This window comes from Chiloscyllium plagiosum, unplaced genomic scaffold (assembly GCF_037043375.1).
Source record: "Chiloscyllium plagiosum isolate Xiang-an unplaced genomic scaffold, Cpla_swu_hap1 HiC_scaffold_19, whole genome shotgun sequence".
Lineage (NCBI taxonomy): Eukaryota > Metazoa > Chordata > Chondrichthyes > Orectolobiformes > Hemiscylliidae > Chiloscyllium > Chiloscyllium plagiosum.
The window spans coordinates 23,851,594-23,869,919 of NW_028270157.1; the positions used below are offsets into that span (position 1 = coordinate 23,851,594).

At 40.4% G+C, this 18,326-nt stretch overlaps 1 protein-coding gene across 5 annotated transcripts in view; it reads left to right on the forward strand.

Moving 5' to 3' along the window:
- mgat4c (mgat4 family member C) overlaps window positions 1–18,326 on the forward strand; it is a 438,829-nt gene that overhangs the window by 55,613 nt on the left and 364,890 nt on the right. For 2 of the 5 annotated variants that reach the window (XM_043709710.2, XM_087997139.1), the window contains exon 1: window positions 4,042–4,091. The exons of the other annotated variants lie outside the window; for them this stretch is intronic. The gene's annotated coding sequence lies outside the window, so the exon portion shown is untranslated. Of the gene's footprint in view, window positions 1–4,041; window positions 4,092–18,326 lie in introns of those variants that run through there. 5 annotated transcript variants of the gene reach the window in all.

Sequence of the window (18,326 nt, forward strand, 5' to 3'; positions counted from 1 at the left end):
TAGAGGACATCAGTTTAAGGTCAAAGGAGAAAGAATAAAAACGAACCGGAGGGCAACTTTTTTTTTACACAGATGGTGGTACGCATATGGAATGAGCTGCCAGTGAAGTGGTTGAGGAGGGTACATTAATAACATTTAAAAGGCATTTGGACAAATATATGGATAGGAAAGGTTTGGAAGGATATAGGCGAAGTGCAAGGAAATGGGGTTAGCATTTGATGGACATTTTGGTTGGCAGGGACCAGTTTGGGCCAAAGGGCCTGTCTCCATGCTGCAGGACTCTATGACTTTATAAATGGCGTCTTCTGTGATCACAATGCATTATATCCTACTCAAACATTTATGTGGACTTTCATACAGTGTAGTCAGTTAGAGCAACTATCCAGGCAATGACTGCTTATCCTGTCCCATACCACTACCCCTGGAGACACCAGGATCTATTCTTGGTCCTCTCCTACTCTTCCTTAAGATGTTTCCCTGGGTAACATCATCCAAAATGTTTGGTGTGTACAGTGCTTTCACCGAGCTATACCTGTCCCTTTGCTGGTTCTGGATTGAAATTCAGTTTGTTCAGCAGTCAGTCCAAGATGAAGTGCAATTTCCTCTAATAAGTCACTCAGTCAAAACCACTTCCTTACCCAGCCTCTCATAGTTAGTTCATGTGCCATCAATCGCATTCCAGTCTTGGACCACTGCCTTAGACTGAATCAGATTGTTCATAGTTTTGCTGAATACCTGACTCCAGACTATAATTCCCAACCCCTTGTTTACCCTACACAAAGACTATCTCCTTCCAGTTTCACAAAAAAATCAGTCATTTTTATCCCTCACACACACGAAACCCTTATCCATTCTTTAGTCACTTCTAGATTCAACTCTCCCTTTGCTTTCTTGTCTTTCCTGCAATCTTATGTCCATTGTCAGCTGCAGCTTGTTCAAATCCTCTCTTGTTTGCATCTTATTACACACTAAGTTTGACTCACCCATTACTGTTGTGGTCACTGATATACCTTTGGCCATCAGACTACGAATGCATCATTTTAAATTCCATCATCTGTTGATTTTCTGTGTGGAGTTTACACATTCTCTGGTGTCTGCGTGGGTTTTCTCCTACAGTCCAAAGATGCGCAGGTTAGATGGATTGACCATGCTAAATTTCCCATAGCAGGCTAGGTGGATTAGCCATAAAGAAAGCAGAGTTACAGGGATAGGAGCCAGGGGCGGTGGACGGGAGGTTGGATGGAATGCTCTTCAGAGGGGAGGTGTGGACTCGGTGGGCTGAATGGCCTGCTTCCATGTTGTAGGGATTCGATGATTCTATGAAATCCTCACCTTTGTCTTTAAAATTTCTAGATATTGCAAATCCCTACCTCTGTGCAGCCCTCCCAGATCACTGCCTTCCTCCAATTCTGGCCTCTTGCATGCAGCACATTGTCTTTGCCCCACTATTGACAGTCATACCTTCAGCTGTCAAGATATGAAAATATAGAAGTGCCTTTGGAGTTGCCCTATCTTCACTTTTTCTCTCGTATCATCCTGAAAACCCATTTCTTTGACCAAGCTTTTTGTTGCATCTCTCCCCCTTACTTACCACCTTGTTCTTTGGTTTTGTAACCACTATTGGGCAGATACTTAGTGCGAAGGACCTTAATACTTTTTCTTTTCTAGTCTAAAGACACTATATAAATGCAAATTGTTGTTGATTGTGACTCAAAATAAACAAGCTTTAAACTCACAATAATACTTGACATTGTCTATGAACCCTAAAATGGCATAGCTGAAAGTTTTCCAGGATATGATTAGATATTGCGTGTGTGGAATGGGCTGCCAGAGGAAATGGTGGAGACTAATACAACTGCAACATTTAAAAGGCATCTGGATAGATATATGAACAGGAAGGGTTTGGAGAAATATGTGCCAAGTTTAGATTAGTTTATCTGGTCAGCATAGACGGGTTGGACCGTGTTGTACGCCTCTATGACTCTATGACTCTATATGACTCTTTGTCTTAAAATAGTATACGAGGAAGAATATGGAGGAGAGTTGTTTCTCTACCTGCTGATGGCTGCTTAGCAACAGCACAGCATTTCATCAGTTTGTAATTTCGCCTCAAAATGAAATGTGTGTGGCCTTGACTACAGTGTTATTCGTCTTCATTATAATTTTGTAATTTGAGTTGTCAAATCCACAGCAGCTGCATGTTGTTTGTTAACTCTACATTTAAAGCTTGACTAGATGACACTTTGTCAGGAAAATTGTATGGCTAGCCATTGCACATATTGAGCTGAATAGTCAGAAAAAAGAAAGTAACATAATAGAAGAATTGAGCCCTGGGTTTATAGCAAGAATGTCACAATTCCTGACTAATGATGATTTGTCTCAATTACCAGAGAGTACAGTAGATTACATTCATACAATTAACAGATGGGTCATACTTTGTCCTTAGTCTGTACTGGACTGATTCTTGATTGTGTTGATTCCTTTGCTATATTCCTTTCCAGACCTCATCTTACTGAGTCATATCTGCTTTTATTTTATGTTAAAATGATAGTCAGTAACAATCAAATATCAGCCATCATTGTTACATTTGGATGAGTAAAGCCTTGCAAAGCTTTTTATTTAAAACCTGGAATTACAGCAATTCATTCGACTGGACGGTAATAGTTTTGATTTTTTGTGCTGGCAGTGAACGGGTTAAGACATAGGCGATAGGGGACATAAGAGAGGATGTTGATAAGGCTCATACTCAAATTTTTAAAAAAGCTTTGGTTCTTTCTAAAGAATAAAATGTGCCAACAATGGAACTGATTTGGGGAATGTGGTCTCGGCAGTCGTCTGTGAAAGGTCACACTCAAAGATATAAACAGCAACCTAGCCAAGATCTGTCAATGCCCAGTGCCATTTATTTGTGTGTTTTCTTCCTAAGTACAGGACTCTGTTCCCTAAGGTATTAGCTTGTTCTTCTAATCCAGTAATTTTTTAATTATTTCAGACATAGTATTTGAGATTATTCCATGGTGAGGCAGGAACCAGGCAAGAAATAATGCCTACATTTGTAAAAAACAATTCAAACCATAACAATTTATTAAATAAATCTCAGACCAAACAAATAGCAAATGTTGCATTGACTTAGAAAATTAAGAACAATAGACTTCATTGCCTTATTGAGTGGATACTCATTGACACCTCTGATTGTGTTTTACTACTTGTTCCCAAGAAATGCTTTGTTAGAATATTTTTAATAGGCAATACATTAATTATTTAAAAACAAAAGAAATTGGCACTGCTGATATGCTTCTCTTTTGACAATGATTTTGTCAGAAGACTTTTGAAAGAAATAACCCCGTTAAAAAGCTTTCTCAAGTGTCTGTATCATCTTTGGATTAGCAATGATTATTTCATTACTGCTCACAAGACAAAGTAGAACACTGTCAGGAATCTTAACGTGCAGAAAGCAGCTTGCTAGCTGTATAATAGGCAGATGAATTCTGCTTCAGAAGACAGTTTTACAGCTTGATTTGCTGTTTGTCATATTCACTTAAATAATAAAGGGTCTTTTTCATTCTTTATCAAGAAAGCCAGCAATCACCTGATGGGAACTCAGTGAAGCAGCTTGCCATTTGCTTTTATCTCCAGGAAGGTGAAACAAGCTCGTTGTCTGCAGATAAGAAACTCTGGAACAGAACCACTCAAATATAGCTGTCCACAATTTATCTCGGGTTTTTGCTGTTCATCTGTTAGTGCTCCTTGTGCAGTGGAGCATTAAACTGCCATCCTCGGGGAGTAGATTCCATCCAAGGTGCCACAGTATGTGTCACTTTATTTAGAATTCTTGAATTGCTGTGAACCTCTCTGTGGTGAACTAGGCAGAGAATATGTAATCTTGAGCCTAATCAGAACACAGAGCTTTTACAGGCAGTAGTGCACAGTACCCAATTTACACCAGCATGTTTCACATGGTGGATTGTGATTGGGTTGAGCTATTTCAGCGAGACATCCACTGATACATTCATGCTCATAAGTGATGTGTCAGCTGAGCTGCAAAGTTGAAAATATCTTGAGCAAACAGCCTGACAGCTTGAAGGAATGAGGTAGGTGGCAAACATTCTGGCAAAGAATACAGCAAGGTCATTCAACTTTTAGACTGCAGTGTTGAAGCCCAGAGCAAGGAATGTTTCTGATTGTTACAACTGGCATTTCTCTTAACCGGCATGATTTATAAAAGGCATTTGACAGGGTCACATACAATAGATTGTGTGATAGAGTATAATATTTTTTTTGACATAAAGCTGCTAGTTTGTGAAACTCACTGTATGTTGGGAAATGGGAACAGTTGTAAACTGCTTCCTGATGTTCTCTGTATCGATACAGCCCACGTTTAGAACCAGAAAGCTGTGATCTTTCTAAATCCATTGAAACAGAGCTTCTAGTCCTCTATATTTTAAACTTCATTATATTAGTATTCACAACACAGATGTGCAGTGTAATAAAAGCTGTAATGAATAATTCAATGGATTATTATTACTATGGATTGAATTATTAGAAAACTAATGTGTAGATATTAAACAAAATCAGTGGAGTAACAGCCACCACCACAGTGTGTGTTTGTATAAATCACTGAAGTTTTAGAATGTGAAATAATATTTTCAAAACTACTTCTGTCACGCTACTTGCTATTGAAAAATGGTACTAAAATGGGGATGAAACAATATTGAATTAGTGCAGTTTAATGTGGTTATACTTACTTGCACACATAAAGGGTGAACATCAACATTTGTTAGATACAAATGACCTAACGCAGACTGATTTCAGCCGTGTAAGCGGAAAGCCTCAAACAGGCATTCAGCTTCAAATTTGCATATGCCCATGTTCTGTTTCAGATATCAGCTCTTGGTACCTCTATTTCTAATCTCACCAATATGGAAGCAGTGTGCTTCAGGTGTGTAATGTGTGTGCATGCCTGACCTGCTTTATTGATTGCTTAGCTGGCCATTTTCCGCCTGAAAAATAGACAATGCATCATTGAGTTTTCAGAACATTATGCATCTGCTCTACGAAATCTTACTCAAGAGGTTTGATTTTAAATCTCAATGGAAAAGCAGTGCAGTGATAGTCAGGCACAGGATGCTGCTGCTGGGGTCCCCGAGGTAGTGACAGGAACACATGTTGTGGCCTGGGAAGAGAGCCCGATGTAGTATTGTGAGGAATCCTAGGATAGAGTGAAATAACTCGACAGAGGCTGGCATCCCATAGCCAAGTCCCCCTTTGTTTACACATGAACAGTCCTTGACTTAAGCACTGCCTCTTCAGAGTCAGGGCCCAGACTGTCAGTATCTTTGACACTCTCCCTTTTACTTTGTCAGCCAGGGCTCCCTGATCAAACCAGATGAACTGTCCCAAGCAGAAAACTCATATTCTATAAGGTCCAGCTGACTGATCTTGTTACAGTCACTACATAGATGATGTCTAAGGTTTCTTTATAAGCCCTGGAAGAAAAATTCTACTGTGTTTTTAAGGAGGAAGGTGGTAAAACTGGCACGATAAATTTGCTATTTTCAAATATTTAGAGGCACGTGTTAAGTACAACATAGGGTTTTACCCTGACTTTGGGTTGTATCCTGATATTGGGTTTTACCCTAACATTAGATTATTGATGAAGAGAAGCCTCTTGGGGTGCCCAGCATGTTTGTGGTGTCTGATCTGGTTCATTTTTTCTCACTGTTATCAACCATAGGGTTTAAATTTAACTTCTTATCCAGCAACAAAGCTTCTCTATCCTTCTTTTTCTCAACATTAACTTCAAGCCTTCCAGCTATTTCATGATGCATTTCCTAATGATTATATTTCGGTTCTGTACTGTGCTAAGGACAAAATTAGATTTGTAAAGTAGTATACAACATCATAACAACCGTTTAGTTTACCTGGATATGCCTGACAGTGACAACAATTGGCAAGTTATTGGGATTTATGTAATTTCTGCACATGTCAATTACATATGGATTTATGCATGAAAAGTAGCTAAGGTGATTTCCCATTGACTTCCTTGTGCTATTCATTTAGTGCCTACAGCCAAGACAATAACATGCCCTTTACAAGAGGGCAGGGAGAAGCAGGACTACTTTCATCCAGCAGTCAGAAGTATCGCTGGTGGAGATTGATCTGATAGTCAAGGATCAGTAGTACAATCCCCATTTTTAGTTTCTGTTTGAATTAGGACTCAGAGCCAATACTTTAGACTCAGTAACAAAAGCAGAAATTTTCTGAAGCAGAAGCAACTGCAGAGAGAAAGCAGAATTAATATTTTGGATCCAGTGTCCATTCTTCAGAACTAGTTCAGTTCTGCCAGACCTGCTGAGTTTCTCCAGCAATCTTTTTCTTTCTTTTAATTTCAGACTTCCAGCACCTTCAGTTCTTTGTTTTTCTTTTGGGTCAGTTACAAGACTGCTTCCATTGAAAGATGGGTCTCTCAGTTCTAACCTAAGTTCGCTACTGGACATCAAATGAGTAGTTAGACATTATTTTCTAATCTCCCTTCACTGGGTTGAAGTGGGAATCAAACTCCTCACCTTTTAATTTAGATGTCCGAACACTACCTCTAAGCCTCACATCCATTTAGAGATTGTTTAAACTTTGAAACGATGTTCAAAGTGGCAATTTTAAATAATTTGCAAAACATACAAGTCAGCAATCTCAAAGTTTTGCTGTCAAGCTTCCTAATTATCAGCTTGGAGCGAAATGCAAAATGAAAATTCTGATCCAAGGCAAGGATGAAATGGTGGGAGGGGGTATGCTAGCCTGTGCCTCCAGCTTGTTCCTTGCTGTGTGTTGGGAAAGCCAGGCGTGCGGGCAGCTTCTAACTGAGGTGGAAGCTGCAGAAAACTGGAGATGTCACAATGTGACTTATCCCTGTCCATTGATTCAACGCTCGTCTTTGCAAACTGTGACTGCAGAAGTTCAGTCAACAAAGAACATGTGTTCATCGATCTTCAAGTGGGACTCAGCCCTCGTCTTATCGAAAAGGTTAGAAACCAATTTGCAGGTGAGGTAATTTAGAATAATTTTGTCTATGGCAAAGCTGCTGATTTTCCCTTATTGTGAGGTTTAGCAGGGATGAGTTGCTATACTTGGCAAGGAGAACAGCAGCTGCACTCTTGCATGGCTTTCTGATCTGTTCTGACTAAGGCTGCGTCATACCGAGGGTAGTAATGGCAGTACATCTGGGTTTGCAGTAACACAAGGCAACAGAGGCTGGAGAGAGTGCAAGACCTTCTGCCAAGTTGGACTTCCCCAAACTCCTTGACAGTGACAAGAAACTGTCTGACAGGGCTGCCAATGCATTCATTATCTCAGTGTATCATTCCCCTACATGTTACACTCATTGAGGTCTACAGATGAGTTCCCTGAAACAGAGCCCTGTGATAAACTGGCACACAAACTATGCATGCAGCCCATACATGCTAATGACTCGTGCATATAGATTCTTTCAAACCAATGCCAAACCTGTCTGTAAGTTTCCTATAGCAGCAATTTCCCAGCTGGTGAATGGCAATGACAAATCAAATGATTGAACCTGTTTCTAAATGGAATCTCTTCTCCTCCTGTGATAGCTGTGAGTGAATGTCTGAAGGCAACAAAAAAAAACGAGGGGATGGTCAGGGTAGGGAAGCAGGGGTTTGATTGTTATCTTTACATTATCACCTGCAGTTAGCCCATCATGCCAAAAAGCAGGATGAGAATGAGTTGAGATTTGAGAAGAGAGAAAGCGTGGATGGACTATCATTCTTAATGTTCTCAGTACTTCTATTTGTCACAGGCTCTGCCATGATTGATGCCATATGCATCCCCTCCACAGGACTCATGTTCTTTGCTCCCAAACAGAAATGCTTTGCTCCCTTCTAGGGCATACTATGTAAAAGGGCTGAATGTCAGTAAATATGTTGCCTTGTTTGAGTCTGTGTGTCTGCCACCATTGAATAGTTGGAGATATTTTGAGACAATTGGAGCTGGGTTTGAGACTTGCTTCAGTAGAATGAGGGTGGGGGTAAGATACAACACCTGGGGGTTAGGTGTGAGGGACTGCAGCTGCATAAAGGAGCTGTGGTGCATTGAGCAGTGTGCCATGTCAGTCCTATGGTGGGTGGGGGATGCATGTGAGGATGCATTCACTTGGCCACCTGTATGGGGTCTTTCAGGTTCTTGCATTGTTGCCAATTCTTTGCAACTAGAATTTGGGAATTGACCTTGTTCCCAATCCCTTCCAGGGATGATGTTTGAGGATCTTGTGGACGTCCACATTTCATGGCTTCTTTCCTTGTTCCCATCACTATGAGGCCACAGCCAGTGAAAACATAGGAGCTGGCTGTTTCCCCAAATGTTCCAGCTTTATGGTGACAACAATCACCATTTCCTCTTTAAAAGAAACAGCCTGCCTTTAAGGAGAGTGGACTGGAAGCAACATTATTATTAGGATTTGATGCTCAGCTCCCTGCCGTCACACTCAGCCAGCAGCTTGGGCCCAGTGTGAACAAATGTTACAATCAAGCAAATGAGAAGGCAGTACCAAATTTGTGTGCTGCATATTTCTGGGATAATGGATAGTGGGCAACTCAGAAATTGTGAATTCTCCCTAAGCCCACAAAAATGAAGAAGAACAATTTCTAGCCCAATTTGCCTCCAGAATTGGCACAAAATCTAAGTGATTTATTATATTCAAACTTATAGCAGTGATCCAATCCTCAGGGAGAAGATGCTGAAGGGTATCTGTGACTTGACAGTCCTCCAGTATATCTGCTCCATCAGTTGCTGAGGTAATGAATCTTTACAATATTCTATTTAGGCAAAGTTAGTTGAAAAAAAACATTTTAAAAAAAATCAGATAATGGATAACTCAATTGTCAAGGACACGTCAATGAATTTGCATTTGCCGACTTGTATTACTTTTTATCTATATTAAATTATAATTGTTATCTCTCGACTGAAAATTAGGAATATTGACTGGTTAATATAATTATGGTAATAGCTTTGGAATAATACCATACATTGATGCATTTTTTATGAAACAATGTGGTCAAAATCTTGTTTTTTTGAAAGAATATGTGGATCCATTTATATATTTCTTGAATGTTTAAACAAAGGAAATTTTCATAAGGAAAAGGCACAGGATGCAACAGCAACACTGACCTTGGATGGAGACCTATCAACCAGAGAATTTTCAAAGAGGGGTCACATCGTCCAGTTTACAAGTGGGATAAAATCATTTCATTTATTTGGACTTAGCTGATGCTGAAGTAAGGAGATTTGGCAAGTTGTTCTTCAAGACTAGGGGTTGCAGGCTGGGGGTTAGGGGCAGATAACAAAGGTGAATGGGAGGCAACAGTATTTGCAAAGGGTGACATAGTAAACCAGGGATGGGAATGGAGGGGACATCAGGAGCATCCTGGCTTCAAGCAGGACAGTGTATGACCACACTTCACATTTCATATGCCAAGGCTGGATGGGTAAGTGCGCAAATGCAGGCTCATGTCAATGACTTAGGTGGGGACCTGGGGAGTCAAGCCTCTGGGGTTTATTGGAAGGACTACCAGGAAGGGGATTGAATGTTTTGGGGCTCATTTTCAGGCTGGCTGAAGGGTGCTCACTGCTGTACCACAACTTCTATCGTACTGGAAATTAAAAACGCGCAATGGCCACACTCGGAGTGAGAATTCTGGCCTTCTGAATTGTGTCTCTACTATTGCCTGCAAGGCAAAAGGTACTGGGTAGGCCTTGCACAATTGTGCAATTGTGCTTCCTGGTCAACATGCAAGGTGGCCTTGGTTCCTTTGATAGTCTCTAGATCTTCCTGAAAGACCTCTGGCTATTAAATAGGACTTCACTCAGACAGCTATTTTCCAACTGAAATATGTTGAGCCGATCTCAGTGAATCTTTCTCAACCAATTTTGCCCCAGTAATCAGGGTGACTGAACCAGGTGCTTCTAATAAGAGACCAGAACTGAAGTTGTACCCTTACTCAGTAAAGAATCTCAGTCTGGCCAAGGTCTTGTGCAAACTTATGTGCTGGAGTCCAGAGTGAATTCATTAAAGACTTGTTCTGCAATCACTGAAATGCTGGTATTTACCTCCATTAGAATTGGATGACCATTTAACCAGATGTTTATTTTGATTGGTTCTCATTTGGATGTTGCTAAGCAATTTCACTGTTCGAAACTGGATGTAGGCCGACATTCCAGTGTGTGCACTGTCCTGGATACCAGCCTATGAGTTCTCTTACTCCATTTAGGTTTAGTGGGACTGTTTTGCCAACTCAAATCCATATACCAGCAGCAACTACAATGGCTTGCCAGACCAGATTTCGAAGAAAATTTTAACTGTTTGGCTGAGACTTGGCCTTTGTTTTGCTGTGGGCTGACCTAGAGCCCCTCTGTTCAGGATATGTCCTGAGTGAGGCTATGCGATTGTCTTCAATCAAGTGGTGTTCCCCAAGCTCAGTCAGACTGGCGAGGGTGTCCACTTCCATTGGGATACCCTATAACTCAATGTACCATTTGCCACATATTCTAATTATGACATAGTTGTAGTGCCTGTCTGAAGACCAGTTGGGCTTCAGCTAGTAGGTGCTTTTGCATTATTATTGTCATCAATCCCACATACCAATTGGCCTCTCAGCATTTCATTAAGGGTTAACCCAAAGTCATATGTCTCTGCCAGTCATCTTAACCTAGTCAAAAGTCCCGATGCGGATTCCCCTGGTTCTTTAATTGCCGAGTAAAACTGACAGCATCTCCGAATTCGAGGAGGTTTGGGTCATAATATTGCTTAACTAAATCCATCAATGTTTGAAAGATTTTAGTATCTGGTTCCTCAGGGAAAGTCAGGCTCAGAATAACCAAAAAAGCTGTGGGCCCACAAGCTGTCAGGAGATTTACCCATTGCTTTCCATCTGCCACAATATCATTTGCCCAGAAAAAGTAACGTATTCTTTCCACATACTGGGCCCAATCTTCGACAGCAGGATTGAATAAGTCAAGCTTCTCAATGATTCGAGAAATGCTGACTCCAACTCAAAGATGACTGTTGTGAACTGATTTTTTCATGAGTGTGCTTTTTTCTCATTGCCACTAAAATAACTCTATGAGGCCAGTATACTCTCACCAAGTCACCCTTTATTTACATGTGGAGAGTCCTTGACACTGATCCAGCTCCCTCAGAGTCAGCTCTCAGAGACACATGACATCTGACACTATCTGTCAGCATTGGCTTACTGATTGGACCAGATTAATAGCCCTAATCAGGGAACTCATATTCTATGAGGTCCAGCTGGCTGACCTCATCATAATCGTGACAGCTATCGATTAATTTATTTACATTGTATCATAATTGGACTGAATTTACTGTTCCACATGTGGGTCTCATTTACAGTTTGGAAAATGGGCAAGAAATCAATGTTGTTTCAGTGGAAGAAGCTATTAAATCCTATCCATCACGCATCCCAAATCCAATGCCTCGATTGATGCACGAAAAAAAGAGAGCAGAGATTTGGTATTTCCAAGTTCTACCCCAACTGGCAGACTCAAATATAATGGCTTTGTGTTTAACGTCCCTGAATTTGAAGGTTGATACAACAGCAGGTGAATAAAGTATTGTTTTGAGGCTAATTGATTGGGAAAAGCTGGGATGGGAGTTGGTGTGGCACAATGTGGAAAATTTATTTCCCTTTAGGTGATTGAATGCAGCAAGGCCTATTAACACTGCCTTATCACAAAGCTTTAGTTAATAACTGCCATATTGGTATAAAGGACTGCATCCAAGGGAATTAAATGCTACAGAAGACATGTGAATAATATATTGCAGGGCATGTTGTTACAAATCTTTTAATTTGTAAACAAAGTTCCCAGTTAAACTGAGGCTACACAGAGCCTCTACATAACTAACATTTAGACTTGGTCTTTTTTTTAGGGTCATATCTCTAATTTAGCAAAATGTACAAACTAGTAATCTTTAAATTCTCACCAAATAATTCAAAAGCCTGGACTTTGGGGTTGAGAGAAAAACAATTAAATTGGTTCATTTTGAAATGGCTGCACAAATGACCTCACTTGAAAATAGGAACACACAGGAATATACAAAGAAATGTTTAATGACTAAGACTGACAATGGCATATGGAAAAGTTTATGAAAAAGCTAATTATCTGAACATTAAAATTCATCAACTCTAATATATAGTCCACAAAGACATCTTCAACTGTTTTCACATAGGGATTAGACTTCTCAACTACAAATATTGCTGGAACAAAGTCATAAATCTGAAATTCGTTATGTAAATTAGGGGATTTAAATCCCAGTATCTATATACAGAGGAACCTCAATTATCCGAACGACACAGGCGGGGAGTATTTTGTTCGGATAATTCAATGTTCGAATAATCAAATGCCAGATAAGAGTTTAGCCAAGCATCTGGACCTTGCGATCTTGTTCAGATAATCCGAACTTCGGATAATCAAATGTCGGATAATCGAGGTTCCTCTGTAAAAAAATGACAGAGAATTCTAACAGATCAGGAGAACTTTTTGAAAAAAATGGATTGCCCCTGTTGTAGTCCACAGCCAGGTTTTTACCCATTAAAACCTATCAAGGTCTTAGGAAGATATTGAAAAATACGAAGTACTGGAGAGTGACACAATGGATTGTTTCCTTTTTGATTGGAGCAAGAATAGTTACCTACAATTTTTGTAATTGGGGAGAGGTAAAGCATTGTGCCAAAAAAAACAACAAAACCTTTTAGTGACCAACTGAGGAAGTTGAATCAAGGAGATCAAATCATCCCATTTCATCTGATTGTAACAAAGCCCAGAATAAAATGCAGATTAAGCGATGAAAGATCTGTAAAGAATTTGCTGCAAACAATTCAAGTTCCCACAAGGAGTAAAAATTGGAGTTCGTTTTACTGGAAAATGGATAAACAGAAGGTTGCTCTGAATTGGAATTGCCCACCAGAAATAGGGATGAAAGCAGGGTCCATAGCATTCCAAGTGGGTGTATGTTTTAAAGGCACTTAAAACAATGTGGTGAGAAACAGAAGCAGAATATAGAAGGAAGCGGATAGCATTTTCAGAAATCTGGCAAAAACTCTATTCGCGGAATGACCTCCTTCATAAAATTTTATGATTCTGAGCAAGCAGCAGACAGTTAGTTGTTCAAAGCACGCCCACGGATTCTATATTGTTACAAACAATTAGAGCCAAGAAACTCTCTAAGGAGCCATTAATATTTGTGCGTCAACCATCAAAATTCAGAGGTATAACCCTGAAAAGGTCTGATAACTATGTTATCATGCAAATGCATAATGCATTCATATCAAATTCCCTTCTCTGCTAGTTTACTCAAGTCATTGATTGCATTAAACCTCAACAGATTAAGTCCTTTGTTACAATAGTTGAGAGAGGAATTTTAAACAAATGCATTAAGCATTCACAGAATAACGTATTTGAAATGATGAGGAGCCTGAAACTGTGGAGTGGCAGAGAGATTTAGGGGTCTGTGTACAGAGATAATTTAAAAAAAAGTAGGCAGGCACTAATTAATTAAAAAGACTGGTGGAATATTAACCTACCTATCAAAGAAGCTGGAAAGCAAAGGGTTAGAAGCTGTGCTCCAGTTATATGAAGCTCTGTTCAGACTGCACTTAGAGTGCTGTGTTGATTCCTGGAGGCATTCCATCCTAGAAAGGAGATGCTCATTGTGGGGGATGTATCGATAATGTTGTGATAACTGTTATAACACATATTGAACGTTACGCAGTTCAGTATGAGGGCTTCTGTATGTCTAAGAAGGCTTTGATGTTGCCAGAGTGTTCATTTATCAATGAATCAAGATGTAAATCAAGTAATTCACATTATGTTTCGGAGAGCGTACAACACCTAGATTTCCACATTTTCAATGATAAATTACTGGTGACTGTTAAGGACATTGACTGGACATTCATCTCGTTATGTGTAAAGGATTTTGGAAGATTTGGCAACAGCATGAATCTCATACTTCAGCTTCTTTTTCTTCAAGATCATCTAGAAACATAGATTTGGCCAAATGATTTTTGTACTTGGAATTTGTTAATTTGCTTATTGTAGATCTGTTTAATGAGGAGAATATTGTGACCTTCGTGTTTCAACTCCATGCATCAAAAAACCATACTGACAATTATAATTATACTTGGAAAGGTTATCTTTTTCATCATGTTATTGTTTCTTTTGTTGAGCTATTTAGCAGGGATCACAGTTCGTGTTTGATTAGCATTTCCATACTAGTTTCTTTTATGATACAGATTGTTTCTATTCTTTCATGGTTGTTGGCATTGCTGGCTAAGCAAGTATTTATTACACATTCTTAATTTTGTTTCAGGAAGTGGCGATGAGTTGCCTTCATCAACTGTTGCAGTCTATGAAGAGCCAGAACATCCAGAGTGCTGTTTGAATCTTAGAAACATAGAAAATAGGAGCAGAGTAGGCAATTCAACCTGCTCCACCATTCATCATGACCATGTAAACACCATGCTCCCATGCTATCCCCATACCCCTTGGTACCTTTGGCTTCTCAAAATCAGCCAACTTCTGTCTTAAATATATTTAGAGACTTCAACTCCACAGTCTTTTGTGATTTGGAGGTGCCGGTGTTGGACAGAGATGTACAACGTTATAAATGACGCAACACCAGTGCTGCTCCTTCATCAGGTGGTTGTGATGAAGGAGCAGGGCTCTGAAAGCTAGTGCTTCCAAATAAACCTGTTGGACTATAACCTGATGTTGTATAATTTTTTAACTTTGTATAGTCTTGTGTGACAGAGAATTCCAAAGGTTCACCATTCCTGAGCGAAGAAATTTCTCCTAATCACAATCCCAAATGGATAGATTCTTCATTAGGTGGGGAATGAAGGCTTATGAGGAAAACACAGGAAAGTGGATATGAAATGCGTGTCAGATCAGGTCTGATCATATTGAATGATGAAGCAGGTTCGAGGGGCTCAATGGCTTAATCCTGTTCCTATTTCTTAGCATCTTATGGAAATGACATACCACATCATGAAAAATGTCCATAATATAGAGGAGGAAGTGCTGGATGTCTTGAAATGCATAAAAGGTGGATAAATCCCCTAGACCTGATCAGGTGTACCTTAGGACTCTGTGGCAAACTAGGGAAGTGATTGTTGGGTCCCTTGCTGAGATATTTGTATCATCGATAGTCACAGGTGAGGTGCTGGAAGACTGGAGGTTGGCAAACATGGTACCACTACTTCAGAAAGGTGGTAAGGAAAAGTCAGGGAACTATAGACCGGTTAGCCTGATGTCAGTGGTGGGCAAGTTGTTGGCGGGAATCCTGAGGGATAGGATTTACACGTATTTGGAAAGGCAAGGACTGATTAGGGATAGTCAACATGGCTATGTGTGTGGGAAATCATGTCTCACGAACTTGATTGAGTTTTTTGAAGAAGTAGCAAAGAGGATTGATGCGGGCAGAGCAGTGGATGTTATCTATATGGACTTCAGTAAGGCATTCGACAAGGTTTCCCATGGGAGACTGATTAGCAAGGCTAGATCTCACGGAATACAGGGAGAACGAGCCATTTGGATACAGAACTGGCTCAAAGGTGGAAGACAGAGGGTGGTAATGGAGGGTTGTTTTTCAGACTGGAGGCCTGTGACCAGTGGAGTGCCATAAGGATCAGTGGTGGGTCCACTATGTTCCATCATTTCTATTAGTGATTTGGATATGAACATTGGAGCTATAGTTAGTAAACTTGCAGATTACACCAAAATTAGAGGTGTGGTGGACAGTGAAGAAAGTTACTTTAGATTACAATGGGATCTTGATCAGATGGGCCAATGGGCTGGGGAGTGGCAGATGGGGTTTAATTTAGATAAATGCAAAGTGTTGCATTTTGGGAAAGCAAATCTTAGCAGGACTCATACACTTAATGGTAAGGTCCTAGGGAGTGTTGCTGAACGAAGAGATCATGGAGTGCAGGTTCAAAGCTCCTTGAAAGTAGAGTCACAGGTAGATTGGATAGTGAAGCAAGCATTTGATATGTTTTCCTTTATTGGTCAGAGCATTGAGTGCAGGAATTGCAAGGTTATGTTGCAGCTGTATCGGATGTTGGTTCGGACACTTTTGGAATATTGCATGCAATTCTAGTATCCTTCCTTTCAAAAGGATGTTGTGAAACTTGAAAGGGTTTACAAGGATGTTGCCATGGCTGGAGGATTTGAGCTATAGAAAGAGGTTGGGGCCATTTTCCCTGGAGCATCGGAAGCTGAGGGGTGACCTTATAGAGGTTTATAAGACCATGAAGGGCATGGATAGGATAAATAGACAAAGTCTTTTCCCTGCAGTGGGGAAGTCCAGAACTAGAGGGCGTAGGTTTAGGGTGAGAGGGGAAAGATATAAAAAAGACGTAAGGGGAATTTTTTTCACACAGAAGGTATGGAATGAGCTGCCAGAGGAAGTGGTGCAGGTTTGTACAACTGCAACATTTAAAAGGGATCTGGATGGGCATATGAGTAGGAATGGTTTGGAACAATATGGTCTGGGTGCTGGCAGGTGGGACTAGATTGGGTTGGGATATCTGGTCGGCATGGACCAGTTGGACCCAAGGGTCTGTTCCCATGCTGTACATCTCTATGACTCTATATTCTAAAACCAGGACCCTTGCTTTCAAAGAGGAAACATCATCCCTGCGACCACTCTGTCCAGTCCTCTCCATATTTTGTAGGTTTCAATGAAATTCTTTCTCATTCATCTTCATTGCAGTGAACAGAGGTGCAGTCAATCCAATCTTTCCGCAAACAGCAAACCTTCCATCCTGGGATTCAGTCTAAGGAGTCTTTGTTGCATTACTCTATGGCAAGCTTATCTTTTCTTCAGTAAAGAGACAAAAAATGTACATCGTTGTCTCATCAAGACCCTGTATAACCGTAACTTGACTTCCATGCTCTTGTACACAAACCCTCGTGTAATTAAAGTCAACGTGCCTTCCTAACTGCTTGTTGGCAGGAAGGGAGAGAGTTCAAGGATTTTAATACAGTGACAGTGAAATAATAGTGTTATGCTTCCAAGTCAGAAGTTTGTGACTTGGAGAAGAACTTGCAGGTGGTCGATTCCCATGTATCAGTTTCTCTTATTCTTCTATCCCGTAGAGATTGCATGTTTGGAAGCTACAGTCTAAGGCACCTTGGTGAGTTGTTGCAGTGCATTTTGTATCTGGTATGGACTACTGCCACTGTGTCAGTGATGGAAGGAATGCATATTGAGGATGTCAGATGGGGGTATCAATCAAATGGAGACCAGGATGGTGTTGAGCTTGTTGCTGGAGCTGCACCTACCCAGGCAAATAGGGAGCATTTCATCATACTCCTGACTTGTGCCTTTTAAATTCTTAATAGGATTTGAGGAGTCAGGTTTAGAGTAATGTGCTGCACAATTTCAAGCCTCTAACATACTCTTCTAGTTACAGTACCTATATGGCTGCATCAATTCAGTTTCTGATCAATGATAATCCCCTGGACATTGATGGTGAGGGACTCCAGCAGTGGTAAGGACATTGAAAGTCAAAGGATGATGATTGGGTTCTGTCTTGGACACTACCATGACAAACTCCTACAAAGATGTCTTGACCAAATTAAATGACATCCTAAAGTCACAACCATCTGCCTTGTGTTATTCATGACTCCTGTTGAAACTTTATTGCTGGAACAGCACAGCAGGTCAGGCAGCATCCAGGGAACAGGAGATTCGACGTTTCGGGCACAGGCCCTTCTTCAGGAAGGCCCTTATTCATGACTCCTGCCAGTGTAAGGTAATATTAACCTCTCTTCCCCACCAATTCCCATTGTCTGAAGCATCTTGACGCCATATCCAGTAAAATGCTGCCTAGTTATTGATGAAATGCCATTTGTTCGAATTGTCAACGACATCTTCCATCACTTTGCTGCTGATTAAGTGTCCACTGATGAGATGATAGACAGCTGAATTGACTTTTTGTGCAAAAGATAATGGACAACTTTTCACACTGGTGGGCAGATGCTAATGTTATAGCCATACTGACCCAGCTAGGATAGGGGTCTGGCTAGTTCAGTTCTGTTGCTGAATGATTTCAGGGTCCATACCTTTGCAGTATCTCATACCTTTAGCTGTTTCATAATATCATGTGGAGTAAGTTGTATTGGTTGAAGACTGGCATCTGTGATATTGGGAACCTCAGGAGGATTCTGAGATGGACATCCACTTCACAGGCATAACTGAAGATGCCTAACATAATAGTATATTATTATAATAAAGG